The 19,681-nt window shown below is 40.0% G+C and overlaps 1 long non-coding RNA gene across 1 annotated transcript; it reads left to right on the forward strand.

Annotated features, from left to right (window-relative positions):
- The first annotated feature begins 6,885 nt into the window (after window positions 1-6,885).
- Window positions 6,886-9,043, forward strand: LOC311077859. Its single transcript, XR_014605011.1, has 4 exons — window positions 6,886-7,011; window positions 7,479-7,556; window positions 8,062-8,171; window positions 8,927-9,043. It is a non-coding gene; the product is annotated as an uncharacterized lncRNA (long non-coding RNA).
- Window positions 9,044-19,681: the final 10,638 nt, after the last annotated feature.

Here is a 19,681-nt window from a genome sequence, read left to right on the forward strand (position 1 = left end):
GTTTTAGTAGCTTTTTATTTTAAAGGATGAGATTATTTTGTGTGACATACGCTTCTCACTTTCACTGCGGTGGGGGCGCAGGTCTCTGACACAAGCCATATAACCACACACACACACACACATATAACTGGGACAAAGTTCAAACAAACGGCAAAAAACATCTGTTCTGTTAATATAGGACAAAACTACCCGTCAAAATTATGATTTAGTCCTAGATAGGTCATAGTTCAAAACTAACTGTCAAACAACATGATCGATAGGCTAGCAGGGTCAATAGGTTAATCCCATGACCGCATTCCGGAAGTTCAACCCGTCAATCATAAAGGTCACCGGAAGTTCAACCTGCCAAAAGGTCAAAGGTCAAAGTCGTAAATCATTTTGACACATGCCGTCCCATAAGTACTACTCACATATGAGGAGTGTTCATTTAACACTGGGGATTTTGCTGTGCAAGCATTTATATGTTGATAGTGTTAAAATGGCCAAAGATTATCCAAATGATCAGATATACACTTAACAAACATTCATTGCAATTTGACAAGTGTGTGTCGGTAGATTCTGGAACACACAAACTTATTTACAATGACCAAATATTGTCTGACAATAAACATTCTGTAAAATTTGACAATGTGCGGTAAAGTAGGTTTTATGTTGGACATTCGTTAGACATTCGATCTTTTCTTCAGCATTAATTGATATGTGATGGCTTAATAGCATGGATGATGCTGTATCTCGTTACAAGGGTTGGTGAATAAATTACAGGTGGTGTGACATCATCAGGTCACATGACCAGGAAGTTATATAGATTTGTATTTTTCAAAAATGCATTAAAAATCATAGACAGTGAAAGAAATGGACACAGCAACCCCATTGGATTCAACGGAGAAAAGTGAAGTCAATTAGAAGCTCTCACTTCCTGATGGCTGAGCGTACTGCGCAGACTCAAACTGAGCTTGACGACGTAGATGTGACGTGAGCAGCCCGTCTGTCTTCTAGTAGCTGTGCCAAGAGAAATCTGAATCATTCCCTTCTGAAACTTGCAGAGACGGAGAGCTTGAGTAGGAGGTGTTCATGATCTAGGAGCAGGAGAAACTTTTGCTAAGTTTTCTGATTAATTATTTTGTCATTTTGCCTCCACGTCCCCCCGATTGCCCGCGAGCTTCTCCTCCTGTCCATGCGGTAATCTCTCTACTGTGCGACAGAGAGTCGCGTGGTTATGACGCAATCGTTAGCCTATTTTTACAAAAACTGCTTCTATGGGGCCATAACATAAGATACAAGGTAATGGAGCCTTTTATACATTTTCGTGTTTCTTTAGAAATAAATAATGGAATAATAAATTCTTTAAACGCCTCAGATGTAAAGTTATTCGCTGTGACGCCAAAATGAATGGGAGTCAATGGGATGCTAACAGCAGGTGGGGGTCTGCTAATCAATGGCGGTGCCCGGGGAAGCTTCAGCTTTTTCTGAAAAATTAGCCCCTTGTTAAAAATAGACGAAATAACATTTTCAAAATCCAAGTTGTGTATGTGTTACAAGGGTTAGTGAATAAATTACAGGTGGTGTGACATCATCAGGTCACATGACCAGGAAGTTATATAGATTGGTATTTTCACTGGTGAATCAACGTTGAAATGCCGGCTGGGCTGCTTAACATCAGGAAGTGAAGTGAACCTTGGTGGAGCTCATATGGATTCTTCACACACGTGAGTAGATGTTAAATCTATAGGGTCTCCAGTCATGTATTAGTGTTCATAATGGTCATAGTTTTATATGACACTTTTATAATTTGTTCAGTTGTGTTTAGTATGTTGACATTGGTGTTGTGTTGGTGATCGGATCGATTAAATGCCCATACACACGTCATACCAAGTGTGCCTAAACACACACACTGTCAAAACTAGCACTGGAAGTTATTTAAATGAGATTAACATCACATCATGAAAAATTGCTACAGTAAAATAATCTTATGAAATGCAAGTGACTGTATTGTGATCTGCCTGTATTGTTGAGAAGTGGGTTAGTGAAGGCGTTAGGAGCTCAAAAATGACAATGCTAGTAAAAAAACATTTGCTTATTTATTTTATTTTTAATAAACTGTGTGTAACAAATGTGTACATGTGTTCAAATATATATATATATATATATATATATATATATATATATATATATATATATATATTTTTTTTTTTTTAAACTATAGGGAGTCCTTAATTAAAGGAACTGTATGTAAGATTGTGGCCAAAACTGGTACTGCAATCACTTTCAAATAGAGTGGTGTATCCCCTCCCCCTCGAGGTTGCCAGATATGCTGCAGCATCCAGCACAAACGTTTGTAGCTGCAGCTGTGGTAACTAGAGCAGAGCTGGCAACCTGGATGCCAAAACACTACTGACTTTGTGATTGGTAGATAGGTGGAGGGTGGAGCATCAGGCCAAAACACAAGATGACAACATCAACATCAGTTGAGGGCTGCAACTTCACTTTTTAAATGAAAATATCCTGGCCGTACTACTCTTGTCAGTGATATAAGTATTTGAAATGAACATGATTTCTTAATGTCTAGTGACATATCAGGGCCATTTTATGATTAATTGAAATACATTTCTTACATACAGCTCCTTTAAACATTACAATAATATTAACAACAGCGCTTGAATTATTGAATTCAGCTGCTATTTATTTTTAGATATAATAATCAACACTAAAAAAAACATGTAAATTGCACATAAGGCATTTTTTATATCTGGTACTAAAAGTTGTTCTGGTATAGCCCTTCATGACAACTGTGAGGGGGGTGAATTTGTTTATCTCATCCGTTTAAATTATATTAAGCCTTAAAGTTCTGCATAATTAGGGGCGTGGCCACTTGAGTGACAGGTGGATTGCCGCTGATGTCACTACTAGCCGTTTGTCTGCTGTCTGTTAGCCGTTACGTCACCTCAGCTAATCCGCCTCTGCCCATTTCCGGTTATCTGGGAGTGATGGCGACGACCGGCTCCGCCCACTTTGGGCTTCAAAAATGCTTTTCAGAAACCTACAGGTGACGTCACGGACACTATGTCCATATTTCTTTACAGTCTATGAATCTGTATGAAAGGTGCATTTCTTTTTGGCAAGCTTTATCTGTGCGCTTGAGCGCGGACTACACACACATTCCTCCATGCCCCCAGTATATATTTAAGCAGCCTAATTAAAGTAATATTAACATGCGATTAGTCGGCTAACTGCTTAAATGAATGACTACTAGTCGACTAGAAAAATTTTCAGTCTTGGCAGCCTTAATCAATACATTTACTTAGTTGACATTATTTAATAAGTAATTAGTTTTTTCCAGCTCTTATACATTAAATTAGTTGAGTTAAAATAATTAGTTGATAAACTAATAAAATGCAGATTAAATTGCTTGTTCCTGTCACCACCACACAAAGCACAGTTTTTATGGTGACAGTCCGTTATAAATATGAAGATTGTTTTGTATCTTCTACTATAAAGATGGGGATTGACATTTTGTTAATTAAAAAATAAGCACTTTAATGTTATAAAAAATGATTTATGTTCTGTTAGATGTGTTTTGAGTACTTTTTGTATAATTATGTCTAGGTAACAAAGATATATTAACAAAAAATATTTTAGAAGGGCCTTATTAATTAATTGTGCCTGGGGCTCGACCTTAATGTTCACCTCTGCATGTACTGTTACACCACTATATATATATATATATATATATATATATATATATATATATATATATATATATATATATATATATATATTATATAAGCTGTGTAAAAGGCAGCAGGTTTAGTTCATTTAATTAACAAAATATGTTTCCTTGTAATATATAGAGAGAGGGAAAAATCTACTCCACTGAAAGACAAGATGCAGAGGAACATCATGGAAGAACCTTCTATTGTGAATATTATGCTGTTGGGCTTGACTGGATCAGGAAAGAGCGCTTCAGGAAACACCATCATAGGTGTTAGAGAAACATTTAAAGAAGATTTGTCTCCTGAGGCTGTGACCAGAATCTGTAAATCAGCACAAACAGACCCAGCCAACACGTTTATGTGGGGCCCATATGGGTTACAAATGGGCAACAGGGGTACAGAGTGGGCATGGGCTCAAAATGGGCTTCTTATCTGGGGCCCATATGGGTTACAAATGGGCTACAGGGGTACAGAGTGGACATGGGCTCAAAATGGGCTTCTTATCTGGGGCCCATATGGCTTACAAATGGGCTACAGGGGTACAGAGTGGACATGGGCTCAAAATGGGCTTCTTATCTGGGGCCCATATGGGTTACAAATGGGCTACAGGGGGACAGAGTGGATATGGGCTCAAAATGGGCATATGGGCTCAATATCTGGGGCCCACTTGGGTCAACTAAGTAGGTCCAACATGGGCAAACCCAGATGGGCTCCCTATGTGAGACCTAGTCAGTTCACTAATGGGAAATGAGTAGGCTACATACCCAGCCAGCACATGACCGACCTTCAACGTTGAAATATGGTTGAAATAATGTCAGTTTGTTGTTGAAAAAGATTAACAAAAACCATTCTAAATCAACGTTGACATTTTTACAAGATCCCCAGCCAACACATGTGGGGCCCAAACGGGCTTCAAATGGGCTGATATCCGGGGCTCACCTGGGCTACCCAACTGGGAACCCAGCTAATTTTGGTTTTGTTGGCCACGGATTCACGCGCAAACATTTACATCACGTTTCCCAATTCACGTTTCCCAGGTCAACGTGGATTCATCCGCAGACACCAGAAGACAATCTGGACAGAGCTTGCACCAGCTAACACACCCATGTGGGGCCCAAACGGGCTGCAAACGGGCTGATATCTGGGGCCCACATGGGCTACCCAACTGGGAACCCAGCTAATTTTGGCCGCGGTTTCCGTGGTAGCCCCACATGTGTTAGCCCAGATGGGTTGATGATGGGCTCTTGATGGGCTCCATATCGGGCCCATGTGGGTAACCTAGGTAGCACCCATTTAGGGCCTACAGGAATCTGCCCAGATGGGTTGATGATGGGCTCTTGATGGGCTCCATATCGGGCCCATGTGGGTAACCTAGGTAGCACCCATTTAGGTTCTACAGGAGTCTGCCCAGATGGGTTGATGATGGGCTCTTGATGGGCTCCATATCGGGCCCATGTGGGTAACCTAGGTAGCACCCATTTAGGGCCTACAGGAGTCTGCCCAGATGGGTTGATGATGGGCTCTTGATGGGCTCCATATCGGGCCCATGTGGGTAACCTAGGTAGCACCCATTTAGGGCCTACAGGAGTCTGCCCAGATGGGTTGATGATGGGCTCTTGATGGGCTCCATATCGGGCCCATGTGGGTAACCTAGGTAGCACCCATTTAGGGCCTACAGGAGTCTGCCCAGATGGGTTGATGATGGGCTCTTGATGGGCTCCATATCGGGCCCATGTGGGTAAACTAGGTAGCACCCATTTAGGGCCTACAGGAATCTGCCCACATGGGTTGATGATGGGACCCAGATAGGTCTTATCTAGGGCTCTTATGGGCCACAACGGGTATATATATGGGCTACCATATTTGTCTGTTTGGGTTACCTTATTTTACAGTAAACCCCTAAATACAATCATTACATGTAATCCACTAAAATATAAAATGTTAAAGGTATTCAATGAACAGAAACCAGTAGTTCACTTTTAAAGTTACTTTATTAAGCAAGTACAAGTATCACAAAACAAGAAAAGAAAAAAGTAAAAGATTTAAAATACTTCTAAATCAGCGTTGACATTTTTACAAGATCTGTACGTTGAAACAACATACAGCAGAAATATCTGCCTTTCAACATTATTGTGACAATTAATTAGCATTTCATAATTTTTTTTGATATAACAGCTCTTCAGTATATGTTAAAATATAATTATCATTATTAACAATAATAGTTGTTATTGGTTGTTTCGCCGTTTTACTTTGAGCATGATTGGTTAATCTGTCTGTCTTCCAGGAAACTGTCCAATGAGAATGTGAGCGGCTCTGCGCGGCTCAGTCACCGACCGAGAGTAATGGACGCATTTTTTTCAAATTTAAAATAGGCGCGCACTGAGCAGCTGAGCTGCTCAGCTGCTGCTTGCATTGATCACTCGGTCAGACCTGGATTATTTTATATCTGCCTGTTGAATTCTTAAATTTTGAGCGAATTTAAGTTGATATCAATGAAGAACAAAAGCTGGAATGTGAACAGAGGAAGGGTTCGTACGTGGTCTGTAAAAACACTGGCGATATCAGGTAAGAAAACATTTTTCAGTCCTTATAGCAGTCAGTTAAATTAACGTTAACGTTTATGGACACGAGAAACGTTAACAGTCATAGGCTTAATGCAACCTTATACGTTCAATAAGTTTTCTCTGTGTGTGTTTTTGTACTGCTGTAGCAATATAAGCACGTATTTCAATGTAATTTAGTACCATCTGACATTGCTGTGTTTTGTTGTTGGTAGCGTTGTGTGTTTAATGTCAGCTAACGTTAGTTTAAAAACGCATGAGAGGTAAAAAAGCGTTGGAATGAGTAAAGTGATAAAACAGTCATTTATTCGTTAGAAGTATGTTTACATAACCTCTTCAAACACTGATAACAGTATTGGAAATGTATTTGTTTACTTTTTTTTTTTTTTTTTTTTTTTTTTTTTTTAGATCAAGCATTGGAATAATTTTTATCTGGGGAGAACACCCAACAGAAAGACCCATTCACCAACTAACAGTAAGTTAATTTTACCCACTGTTCAAAAACCTACACTGGGTTTAATATATAGTATTAAGTATGATTTTCACCTTTAAAGTAAGACATTTAATGTTAACGTTACTAATAGCAAGTCTGAGTAACTTTTTTGTCCTTTTGTCTTTTTTCTGCTGTAGTGGCGCACAGAAAGTGGATTCATGTCACCTTCATCAGTCCTTTCTTTAATCACTGGACACCGTAAAGGGAAAGACCCTCAGACGTGTCATAATAGGATAAATGGGTGCAGGTAAAATTATTTGATGGTTTGATTTTGGTACCAATTGTTTTTTTTTGTGTGCTTCCCTTGCTATGATACACATTTCTGATGGGATTGCCATGCTTAAAGTTTATGTTTACATTTTTAATCATCATGTAACAACTAACAGTCTCAAAGATGACATTACTAGGGCTGGATTTATTGGATGGGATGCACGCTACAATGTTCCATTCATTCATCAACTGAAAACAGGTTGACTAATCGATTCTTGGGATTTAAGAATTGATATTGTTTCGTAAAAATGAGAATCAAATAAAATCGAGAAATCAATATTTTTTTACCCAGCCCTTGACATTACTCAGTTCATGTAGTGTGAATGTTATAATGGCAAACGTTTTTTTTTTTTTTAAATTTAAGATTGTTTGAAGGAATGATATAAGAAAATACTGCTTTTTAAGGACTTTTCATTGAATAATTTCTTCTTTCCCCCTCTTCAGATTCGCCAAGGACCAGCTGATTACTGGCAATTTGGTGGAGGATTATTCTTTAGCTGCTACATTGCACTATCACTTCTGGTACAGATTCATTGGCCTTTTGTGTTATTTTTTATTTTACTTGATTTAATAAATTACTTTCAATTAGTAGCCTACAATGTATGGTTAGGATTCTGAATTAAAACAGTGTAATGTTTCTCCACAAATATTATCAGAAATATACAGAGCCCCCAGGGGTCAGGCAAATTGTTGAAACAATATAAACCTGCATTGAAAGATATAATTCAAAGAGCAACAGACCACAACCCTCTCAGCTCAACACCACAATTTGTTGATTTCTTCATCTGTTTTAAAGATGAAATCATGACCTTATCATTATAGTAATCGTAACTGACACATGGGAGTAATATTAATTTTTTTACAATTCCATGTTGGGGCTCTGAAGAATTGCTTGTGTGAATACATCAAATGTGTTTTAGAATGGATAGTGTTGTATACTTTTTCTACCCGACTAATTGAACTGTAAAGTGAAAATCTTGTACATGACTTATTTTGTATTAAATTTTTCTTGCTTTTATTTATACAGGATAGTACAGACAGCAGGCAAGAAGTGAAGAGGAAGTGATGGCATCAGGAGCAGCACAACCAAAAGCTTGTGACCCCATGGAAGTTGTCCGAGTGCGTGGAAGAACAAGTGTAAGTGCAGAAGCCGATCTTAGGATGTAGTGGAGGAAGTGTATATGAAGAAGATATAAAGGAGCCAACTTGTTTAGTTTTTAAAATTGAACTAAGAGCCAGTGCAAATGTTGTAAAACAGGAGAAATATGTTCTGTAACATAACATTAGAGCGAGTAGACTTTGTAAAGTTGCTACTACTTACATGTCAAGTGATAAGCAATATTTGAGTTGGATGAATGATGGGCAAATGTTTGGTTTTCTAACTTGTCCTGGGAACCCTCAGTACTGCACACCCACTTCAGATCTGGCAGTTTCTATAAATGAGCTAATGTGATGAATCCGGTATATTAGATGAGGGAAACGTACAAAGTCTGCATCTGAAAACTTAGGCAGCTGACTCATTGCCTCGCTGCCCTATCAGGCAACGACTTAGCAGGCAGCGTTTACACACTAAGGTGCCTCACAAAACCGATTTAGTTTAGTTTTTATTTATTTGAGCAGTAACCATTCTGATTTCAGACAGACTTATGAGGCAGCATAACGGTTTAATGATCTTCAACACTAATTATTTTTTAGAAATAAAAGTTGGCCAAAATGTACATTTTGTGCTTCCAATATGTGCAGTGCTGGGGGTGTTCCAGGACAGGTTTGCAAACCCCTAGATACACTTGATGTGGGGCACCAAAAGGCTAACCTGACACATCTGATTGAACTGTGAAAAGGAATTAAAAAAGTGGCATAATGGTTGACTGATTTATTTTCTCTTTTCAAAGGGCCGTTGGGAGAGCGACAACAGAGGAGTGAGAAGCTGCACGGTTATTGTTTTGTTTGTGAAATGGTTAATTTTTCAGATATGCATATATAACGTGTGCATATATTACTTTTTTCTTTTCTTGTTTTGTGATACTTGCACTTGCTTAATAAAGTAACTTTAAAAGTGAACTACTGGTTTCTGTTCATTGAATACCTTGTAGCGTTTATACGCCCACGTATAAATATTATTAATTATTATTCATAACGAATTATGATCAATAATTAATAATTTAATTATTTTCAATTATTTACTGTAACAGAATCAATAATATGATAATTTATCAGTTCATCCAATGAACAGAAAGCATAAACAATTATTAACTCTAGGAAATATAATATCTTCCTGGCCAAGAAAGAATAACCCCCTAACAGTAAATTAAGAAATAGGGTAACAGCATAGGTAACTTTTGATCGAAGTTCAAGACAATAAAATTTGATAAGCACATACACAAGCAATCTCTTTTCAAATACAAACAATACTTTATTGATTATATACTAACACGTACAGCTAATGTCTAACACAAACACACACACACGCACACACACACACACACATTCATACGAGTTGCAGAAAGGAAGAGAGTGAGGAAAGAGTGGGTTTAAGAGTGAAAGGATGAAATCTCACGATTCCATAATGCACTTAGACATGACCTGAACGAACCATCAAACATTAATTTAACCCTTCTATCGTTTTAGGCAGGTTATTAAAGTTATATAAATACACCAGTTTAGCTTTCAGTCTGGAGGTTACTTGCTTGTCTTCTCGTTCCTTTTTGGGAATTCCCTTCGTTGCGTAACAGAGGGTTCCCCCGGGTTCGTTCGTCGGCTGTGGTCTCCTTGTGCATGGATAGATGGGGCGAGAACCAGTCACGTGTGGCTGGCGGTTGCTGATGGTTGAATGAGTCTTTGAAGTTGAAAGCGTGCGTTGCAGCCGCGAATCGTGGAACGAAACTTTGCAGCAAAACTTAACTTAAAACCGAGACTTTCAATCGGAAAATAAAGGAAGACTTAGAAAAGAAAAGAAGACTTAGACGAGAGTAGTAAGACGGCTTGAATGAAACTCTTTAACCCATGTTCTACAGATCTTGATTTGGGTTATTTCTGCTCGTTTGTTACATGGTACTAGTCTGCCGGAACTTAGAGAGCTTAGAGCTTTTAGAGCAGCGAGAGAGAGCTTCGAGAGCAGCGAGAGAGAGAGAGATTAGTTTTGGGTCTAAGGTTTTAACTAAAAGTTTGTCCCCCCTCCTGAAGAGAGCGGACCAATTAGACACTGGCTTTGTCTCATCGTAAATCTGGAGTGTTGGTGTGTTCTCTAACTTTTAAGCAGAGAGGACAGAGGCCACAGTTTAGACATGATTTCTAATTAAAAGAAGATCAAAACATATTACACCGATATCATTCAAGCCATCTTGCTAGTTGTGTTCGTAAGATAGCATTGATATGAAACAGTACACACTGTCATTCACACACCTAATAATTATAACAATTACATGAATTATATGGGATTAAAGCATATCTTATTAGAATATGCATATAAGTGGTGGAAACACACAGGATTATGTAGTTGCGTGATTGTTTGATTGTAAGTCCATTGAGAATTGTTCTTAAATGATTTTATGTAGTTTATTGGTAAGAATCAGTTCTCTGGTTTGAAGAGACAGAACACTGTTTGTTCTGTTCAGAGGTCTTAAGGAGGAGGGGTCAGGAATGCTGTGGTGTCATTTCTGAACCAATTTGTCTTTTAAAAACCCCCTCATATTGACAAGTTCTTCCTTTAGCTGGGCTCATAAAAGTTCTTAGTTGGGGGTTTTCGTTGGTTTGGTCATTAGAAGGGTCTTTTGCAGACTCTGTGGCGCCAGGATGGGTGACTTATGGCTCTGGACTGTGAGGACACTGTCTTTATCTTAACCAGTCCGTAGTTGGCCACAAAGCTAGCCATTGACCAGTTATTTAGTTAGTGTTGGGGGAGGCTCTTTTAAATAGCCAGAGTGATGAGGATCATTTGACGTTCTGAACCAATCTTCTGTTTTGTTCGGCAGGAAGTAGAGAGTTTGAATTAATTTTCTGGAAGAAAATTAGTCTGTGGTTGATTTCTTCTCATTGTCGTTACATATCCCCCCTTCGGTCGACGATGTGTTGAGTAGAAGACATCGGTGAACGCTGGAGAAATGGGTAGAGGAAGCAAACACAAACAGCAAACAACAAGACAACACCTCCATGACTGGTCACTTTACTGGTGCAGGGCATTAGATTACCTAGGCATAAACAGGTTCACTCTCTCAATATAGTTAATCACGTTGACTAAAGTTTAGTTCAATTTTAGGACGTTATCCTAATTTGTTTTGGGACGGTGATTAATTAATTTTGTGACTAAATTTGATTTGTTTGTTTTATTCTCTTCTAAATTGTTCTAGGTTTAGACCAATTTACCTTTCAATTTGTGATTCGAATGATGCAGGGAGTTCTCTGGCTCACATTCGTTTTGAGGTGACTTACAAATATTAGGCGTGGTGTGTCAATCCTATTATTGTGACCTTGACCCTTATGGGGCGGACAGGCATTTTACCTAATAAAAGAAGAAAAGGAAGGAAGGAAGAGGTAAAACAAAACAAAGCAGTTGAGTGTTCCTCCTGATATGAATTGTAACTACTGTTGCACAGCTAAGGTGTCAGGGATCATGATGTAATGATAGGTGTTCTCAGGTGTACTTGTTGGATGAGTAGTTAGTTGCCATGTTTCCTATGGTAAGTGTAGCTAAGTTGTTAAGCTAGTTTCTGAAGTTAGTTTCTACCTGTGGGGGAAAACATGTTTGTTGAATGTTTTGCACAGTAGAGGCGGTTAACTTCTGTATGTTAGTGAGTATGTTAGGGATGTTGTGTAGTGTATGTATGTATGTATTAGGGATGTATGCATGTATGTATGTATGGTCAGATCTGTTTCAGTCTGTTTTGCTCCCCCCTTTGCTTGATGGCTTAGCTTTGATGAGCTTGTTGCCTCTTTGCCTTGGAAAAGGGATCTTCTGTGATCTGCTGGGAGTCAAACCAGTAAGGCAGGAAGTTCTCTGGCAGACATTAGGAGGCAGTTTGGCATGGCTGGATGAAGCTGTGGTGCAAAACTTGGTCTCCGTTGTTGCATTCCTCCGATGATACCTTTTGGTTGTGACAGACTTTCTGACGTTCTGGGCTTACTGTTGTTTCTGTAGCACACATATGGTTCTTGAGTTTGGAGCTCGTTTGGTGGTTTCTTTATGAGTGATGGGTAGCCAGGATGGTGTTTTCTGGTACCTCTGGGTGTTTGTCAGTGGTTGACTGTGAGAGACCACTCTGTTCTGTGTTGTTGTAGAACAAGTGGTTGTCATCTTCATTATGAAGGTGCATCAGATGAATCAGTGGTCTTCCGTGTTCAGCCTGTTTTCTAAGAACACTTCCAGTCGCCTCATTAGTTGCTCCATATCTTCTGAGGGTAAACTGTCTTGTTCTTGGGCATACTCAGTGCTGTGCTTAACTGAGTTGTGCCGAGGTGGGTTTCCTGAGAAGCGTGGCTGGTCCCATGGCTTTTCCATGTGGTTGGTGTGGTATCTGTCATCAGCATGGGAATCACGTTCTCTGTGCTTCTTACGAAGAACTGTGGTGTTGTCATGCCACTGGTTGTCTTCCAGTGCAAGGCTTGTGTCTTGGCTGAAGGAGTTTGAAACTGTGGATGTTTTCAAACCTTTCTTTGAGGACATCTTCTGTTTGATGTGGGCCTTGTGCGTCAGGTCACGTAACTGTTGAATTGTCATTGTGTCTGCGCAGGCCTCGAGACCAAGATGATGACTTAATCCGGGGTGCAGGTTTCTCAGAAAGAGGTTTTTGAAGTTCACATCCTCTTCTTGTTCAGGTGAGTTATGTGCACCAAAGAAGGCTTGTCGAAAACGGTGGTAGTATGCTTGGGGAGTCTCGTGTCGACCTTGTTTGGTTTCCAAGGCGATTAACACACCGTGTTCTGACTCTGGGCCTATGAATTCTTTTATCAGTGTCTTACATAGCAGTTGGTAGTTTGACTTGACATGAGCAGGTTGTCGGTCTAGGAAGCTTCGTACCTCTGAACTGGATGTCGATCTGAGGAGGTAGAACCTGTCTCTGTCAGTCACATGAGGTCTCACCTCTAGGTGGAAGTTGATATCTCGGATGTAGGACTGGATGTCCGGGCATTCCGTGGAGTTCGGGTTGAACGGAGTGATATTCTTAACCAGCTTGTTGAGATCTTTAAAGGTCATCGCCGGTGCAGCTCTGGAGTCTGCCTGGATGAGCTCTCGTTGCTTGTTGGCAGTGAACGGTTCTGTGGTGAAGGCCTGTGACGTTTTGGGTTGTGGCCATTCACTTCTTTCACTGTATGGCAGTTCTTGGATGGAGGACTCTGTCCTGCTCGGCAGTGGTGATGCTGAGGGAGGTCTCTCCCTTCTTGGCTCTGGTTTCTGTTGGAAAATGTGCTGGAGTTCATCTCTGACCGCGTAGAGCTCGTCGTTGACGTCATCTCGCTGTTGGGTCAGATGGTTGATTTCAGCATTGCACCTTTCCAGGTGGTCTTTCAGAGCATTAATTTCAGAGTTCTTATCTTCAATGTCAGCTTTAGCTTTCTCTAGCTGATGTTCAGCAGACTGGAGTTGGTTTACCAGGTGTTTCTGGACAGTCTTTAATTCTTGTTTGTCACTTTCAGTGGCTGCAAGGGCTTCTTGGAGCTTGTCAACTTGGTTCTTTGTCTCTTGCTCCACTTTGTCAGGCACTTGAGCTTTCGCTTTGAGCTGGTCTGTGCAGCGTTGAGTGTGCATCAGCTCTCTCAGGAACTCAGTGGTCTGACGCTTGAAGTCGTCCTGGACTTTCACTTCCAGCTTGTCCATGCGGCTCTGGGCACGTGTCAGCTCCTCCCGAAGGTGGGTGATGTGCTTGTCGCTTAGTGTCAGCTGGGCTGTGAAGGCATTGCTTAGGGAACAGATAATCTTGGTTAGTTCCACGTGGTGGTGGTTTTGATTCTGGCTTGAATCATGTGTCAGGAATCTTCTCAGAATTATGATTATTATTAAAAATAATAACAGTTCAATTGTCTTTGGTGTGAGGCAGTCCGTAATGCCTCTGAGCCAGGCGTCCACGTCAGTGGGGTTTGTCGTCCACGGCATGTTGGCACGCTGGGGTGAAGAGACTGACACAGATCTGTGTGGGGTGTAAGCCTATGTGGTTGAACAGCTAAGTGTCGTTTCAGTGACTGTACAACAATAGTGAAGTGTTGTAATGTCTAAGTGTTGGTCTCAGTGTAGACAGGTAGGTTAGTGATGTGGAAACTTCGTCACTCAACTAAGTGAGGAAAAGAGAGAAAAAGGTTAAAACAAATCTCAATTGAAAGAATTTTTTTTTTTCAATGGGAGAAATATTTTTTTAATATTTTCTATCAATGAAAAACTGGTTTAAACTCGTGATGTGTCACTCAACTGAGTAAGGGGGAAAGAGAGAGAGGTTAAAACCAATTTCAATAAAACAAGAAAGAAAATTCTTAAGTAGGAGAAATATTATTTTTCTCATAAATGCTGCCTATCGGTGAGAATCTGTTTCCAGAAAGGTAAACAATATTATTGTTTATGTTTACAAGGAAAAATAATACAATAATAATGCTGATACCTTTTTCCGAGTTTTACAGGATTGACACCACACACCGTCAGTTGGACTGCTTACAGCTGGGATGCTATGAAGGCGACAGTTGCTCAACACTTGTCTCTGTTAATTTATCTTGGATAAGATGTTAAATTGTAAATTGTGTTTACAAAACAGAGAGAGTATGGAGAACAAGAGAGGGTTTGATTACAAATCAAATACCTATTAATTGTTTTCTTTGGAAAAATTATCTTTCTCTTTCTTTAGACTCGATTGATGGTTCTTCCAGGTTTGTTTCCTACAAATGTGAAGAAAGGGGATGGAATAAAGCAGGACAGAACAGGAAAGACGTGTAAAGAAGGAAGAGGAAGGAGTGAAAGGAGATTGGGTCCACAAATGGCTCTGAAGCCTTTGTGTCGAACTACGAGTGTAGAATTGATAGTTGCCAACAACTAAACATTCAAAAATAAAACTTTGTAAGAGAGGGTTATCTCTGATTTATTTGACACTTGTAGTGAGATACCAATGTCTCCTATTGAGGCTCAGGTGTGTTACTCCCAAGCTTTCAAAGTTCAAAAATGTATTCACCTGAAGTGATTAAATCTAAAAGAGAATTTTAGAATTAGGAAAAATTATGAAATTAGATTTATTAAAAATAAATCGAGAAATCATTAGAAATTACCTGTTTAGGAAAATAGAATTTAAACCCTTTTTAAATCAAATTAAAATTTGACAATTAATAATCATAAACCAGTATTTTCTTTTCAAGTAAAATGCAGGTAAATGAAATTAATAATTGTGAACCGAAATTTCCTTTTCGCAGAAAAATATGGGTAAAGTATAATATGAGACAGGTCAAATAGGAAAGAAGAAAAGACCAACAGGTGTAAACATCAAGGTGTTTAAATGGTTAAATCCCTTTAACGTTGTTCAAACAGACACTGTATTTAACCACTGTCACTGACAACCGTAAATAATGCTTAAGGCTTTAGTATAGGTTAGGCCTCAATGTAAACAACTACCTAGCTTAGCTTTAGCTTAGCTTAGCTTAGCCACAAATGGGTTTGTTTCAGTTTGTTTACACTGTGGCCAGACGGGCTTTGCTGTGGGGTCCGAGTTCCCCCGGAAGCGTTGGTTAAGACTTCCGTGTCACGATTGTAACTATGGCGACAAAACAAACTCTAGTGGGCGAACTTGTGAATTGCAGCTCGTAAACAGTAATGCATGTTAAGTTACATGAAATTTCGGCACATTTCAAACAATGTTCAAAGAATATGCACGTCGATCATATTATATGAAATGTCGGCGCATTTCAAAAATACAAATAAAGGACACCACTCGTAGCTGTTTTTACGACGTGGGGCTTCACTCGGTTGTTTAAGAGTGATTAACTTTAAAGGACAGCTTTGTGCTGTAATAGATGGAACAAACGATCTCGGCGGATCGTCTCTGTGCAATGTTATCTGAGCACGCAAAAACAACAGGGTTTTTAACTGTTGGTTGAGTTTCAACGTCAAGCTTTACTTGAACACAACTTTAAATAATTCCTATTCAACTACACTCGGACATACGCAGTGTTTACACGAGAATTAATTGAACAGACACAGATAAGCTTATAGTTTATCACGGGGATTGCCGTGGGACACGCACAGACAACCTGATAAATAAAGACTAATCTGTGAGGAGAATATTCGTCCCAGTGGAACACGCACTGAGTCAAAGGACTTTTATGAGGAACACGCTCATTCGTCCTTTACAGGGTTATTTTAATTACTGCAGTTTTAATTTCATTCAGCTCTCTGACTGATACAAACACACATAACGTTATAGCTATTTGAAAGACTCTGGAACACGCAGATGTCTTAAGCTATAATTAAAGTATTTCAGAATCGAGGGACACGCTCAATTGTTACCTTGTCGTTGTGTGAGATCTTATATCTTGGGTTATTTTACTGCAGTTTAAAATAAAATAAAAATAGGCAGGCAGCCTAGACTAGAGTAACAGCTCTCTGTGTATTCACTCAGCAGACAGTCATTCAAACAGAGCGCGCGGCGCGCGCTGCATACGTCACACACAGACTCAGAGGTCCGGATCTCTCTCGAAAAGATAATTACTTCGTATATGCTTACAATTTTAGGTTAAACTTCCCGCATTCGTCTCCACCATAAATGTAGCGTTTATACGCCCACGTATAAATATTATTAATTATTATTCATAACGAATTATGATCAATAATTAATAATTTAATTATTTTCAATTATTTACTGTAACAGAATCAATAATATGATAATTTATCAGTTCATCCAATGAACAGAAAGCATAAACAATTATTAACTCTAGGAAATATAATATCTTCCTGGCCAAGAAAGAATAACCCCCTAACAGTAAATTAAGAAATAGGGTAACAGCATAGGTAACTTTTGATCGAAGTTCAAGACAATAAAATTTGATAAGCACATACACAAGCAATCTCTTTTCAAATACAAACAATACTTTATTGATTATATACTAACACGTACAGCTAATGTCTAACACAAACACACACACACGCACACACACACACACACATTCATACGAGTTGCAGAAAGGAAGAGAGTGAGGAAAGAGTGGGTTTAAGAGTGAAAGGATGAAATCTCACGATTCCATAATGCACTTAGACATGACCTGAACGAACCATCAAACATTAATTTAACCCTTCTATCGTTTTAGGCAGGTTATTAAAGTTATATAAATACACCAGTTTAGCTTTCAGTCTGGAGGTTACTTGCTTGTCTTCTCGTTCCTTTTTGGGAATTCCCTTCGTTGCGTAACAGAGGGTTCCCCCGGGTTCGTTCGTCGGCTGTGGTCTCCTTGTGCATGGATAGATGGGGCGAGAACCAGTCACGTGTGGCTGGCGGTTGCTGATGGTTGAATGAGTCTTTGAAGTTGAAAGCGTGCGTTGCAGCCGCGAATCGTGGAACGAAACTTTGCAGCAAAACTTAACTTAAAACCGAGACTTTCAATCGGAAAATAAAGGAAGACTTAGAAAAGAAAAGAAGACTTAGACGAGAGTAGTAAGACGGCTTGAATGAAACTGTTTAACCCATGTTCTACAGATCTTGATTTGGGTTATTTCTGCTCGTTTGTTACATGGTACTAGTCTGCCGGAACTTAGAGAGCTTAGAGCTTTTAGAGCAGCGAGAGAGAGCTTCGAGAGCAGCGAGAGAGAGAGAGATTAGTTTTGGGTCTAAGGTTTTAACTAAAAGTTTGTCCCCCCTCCTGAAGAGAGCGGACCAATTAGACACTGGCTTTGTCTCATCGTAAATCTGGAGTGTTGGTGTGTTCTCTAACTTTTAAGCAGAGAGGACAGAGGCCACAGTTTAGACATGATTTCTAATTAAAAGAAGATCAAAACATATTACACCGATATCATTCAAGCCATCTTGCTAGTTGTGTTCGTAAGATAGCATTGATATGAAACAGTACACACTGTCATTCACACACCTAATAATTATAACAATTACATGAATTATATGGGATTAAAGCATATCTTATTAGAATATGCATATAAGTGGTGGAAACACACAGGATTATGTAGTTGCGTGATTGTTTGATTGTAAGTCCATTGAGAATTGTTCTTAAATGATTTTATGTAGTTTATTGGTAAGAATCAGTTCTCTGGTTTGAAGAGACAGAACACTGTTTGTTCTGTTCAGAGGTCTTAAGGAGGAGGGGTCAGGAATGCTGTGGTGTCATTTCTGAACCAATTTGTCTTTTAAAAACCCCCTCATATTGACAAGTTCTTCCTTTAGCTGGGCTCATAAAAGTTCTTAGTTGGGGGTTTTCGTTGGTTTGGTCATTAGAAGGGTCTTTTGCAGACTCTGTGGCGCCAGGATGGGTGACTTATGGCTCTGGACTGTGAGGACACTGTCTTTATCTTAACCAGTCCGTAGTTGGCCACAAAGCTAGCCATTGACCAGTTATTTAGTTAGTGTTGGGGGAGGCTCTTTTAAATAGCCAGAGTGATGAGGATCATTTGACGTTCTGAACCAATCTTCTGTTTTGTTCGGCAGGAAGTAGAGAGTTTGAATTAATTTTCTGGAAGAAAATTAGTCTGTGGTTGATTTCTTCTCATTGTCGTTACAACCTTTAACATTTTAATATAGTTTAGTGGATTACATGTAATGATTGTATTTAGGGGTTTACTGTAAAATAAGGTAACCCAAACAGACAAATATGGTAGCCCATATATATACCCGTTGTGGCCCATAAGAGCCCTAGATAAGACCTATCTGGGTCCCATCATCAACCCATCTGGGCAGACTCCTGTAGGCCCTAAATGGGTGCTACCTAGGTTACCCACATGGGCCCGATATGGAGCCCATCAAGAGCCCATCATCAACCCATCTGGGCAGACTCCTGTAGGCCCTAAATGGGTGCTACCTAGGTTACCCATATGGGCCCGATATGGAGCCCATCAAGAGCCCATCATCAACCCATCTGGGCAGACTCCTGTAGGCCCTAAATGGGTGCTACCTAGGTTACCCATATGGGCCCGATATGGAGCCCAGCAAGAGCCCATCATCAACCCATCTGGGCAGACTCCTGTAGGCCCTAAATGGGTGCTACCTAGGTTACCCATATGGGCCCGATATGGAGCCCATCAAGAGCCCATCATCAACCCATCTGGGCAGACTCCTGTAGGCCCTAAATGGGTGCTACCTAGGTTACCCACATGGGCCCGATATGGAGCCCATCAAGAGCCCATCATCAACCCATCTGGGCAGATTCCTGTAGGCCCTAAATGGGTGCTACCTAGGTTACCCACATGGGCCCGATATGGAGCCCATCAAGAGCCCATCATCAACCCATCTGGGCTAACACATGTGGGGCCACCACGGAAACCGCGGCCAAAATTAGCTGGGTTCCCAGTTGGGTAGCCCAGGTGGGCCCCGGATATCAGCCCATTTGCAGCCCGTTTGGGCCCCACATGGGTGTGTTGGCTGGGGAGCAGGATGGACAAACAATCAGAGTGATCGACACTGTAGGACTCTCTGATACATCAGTGAAGATCACAGACGCTCAGACTCAAATAGAGAAGATGCTTGCTC

Source organism: Abramis brama (assembly GCF_963993115.1).
Source record: "Abramis brama genome assembly, chromosome: 2".
Taxonomy (NCBI): Eukaryota; Metazoa; Chordata; class Actinopteri; order Cypriniformes; family Leuciscidae; genus Abramis; species Abramis brama.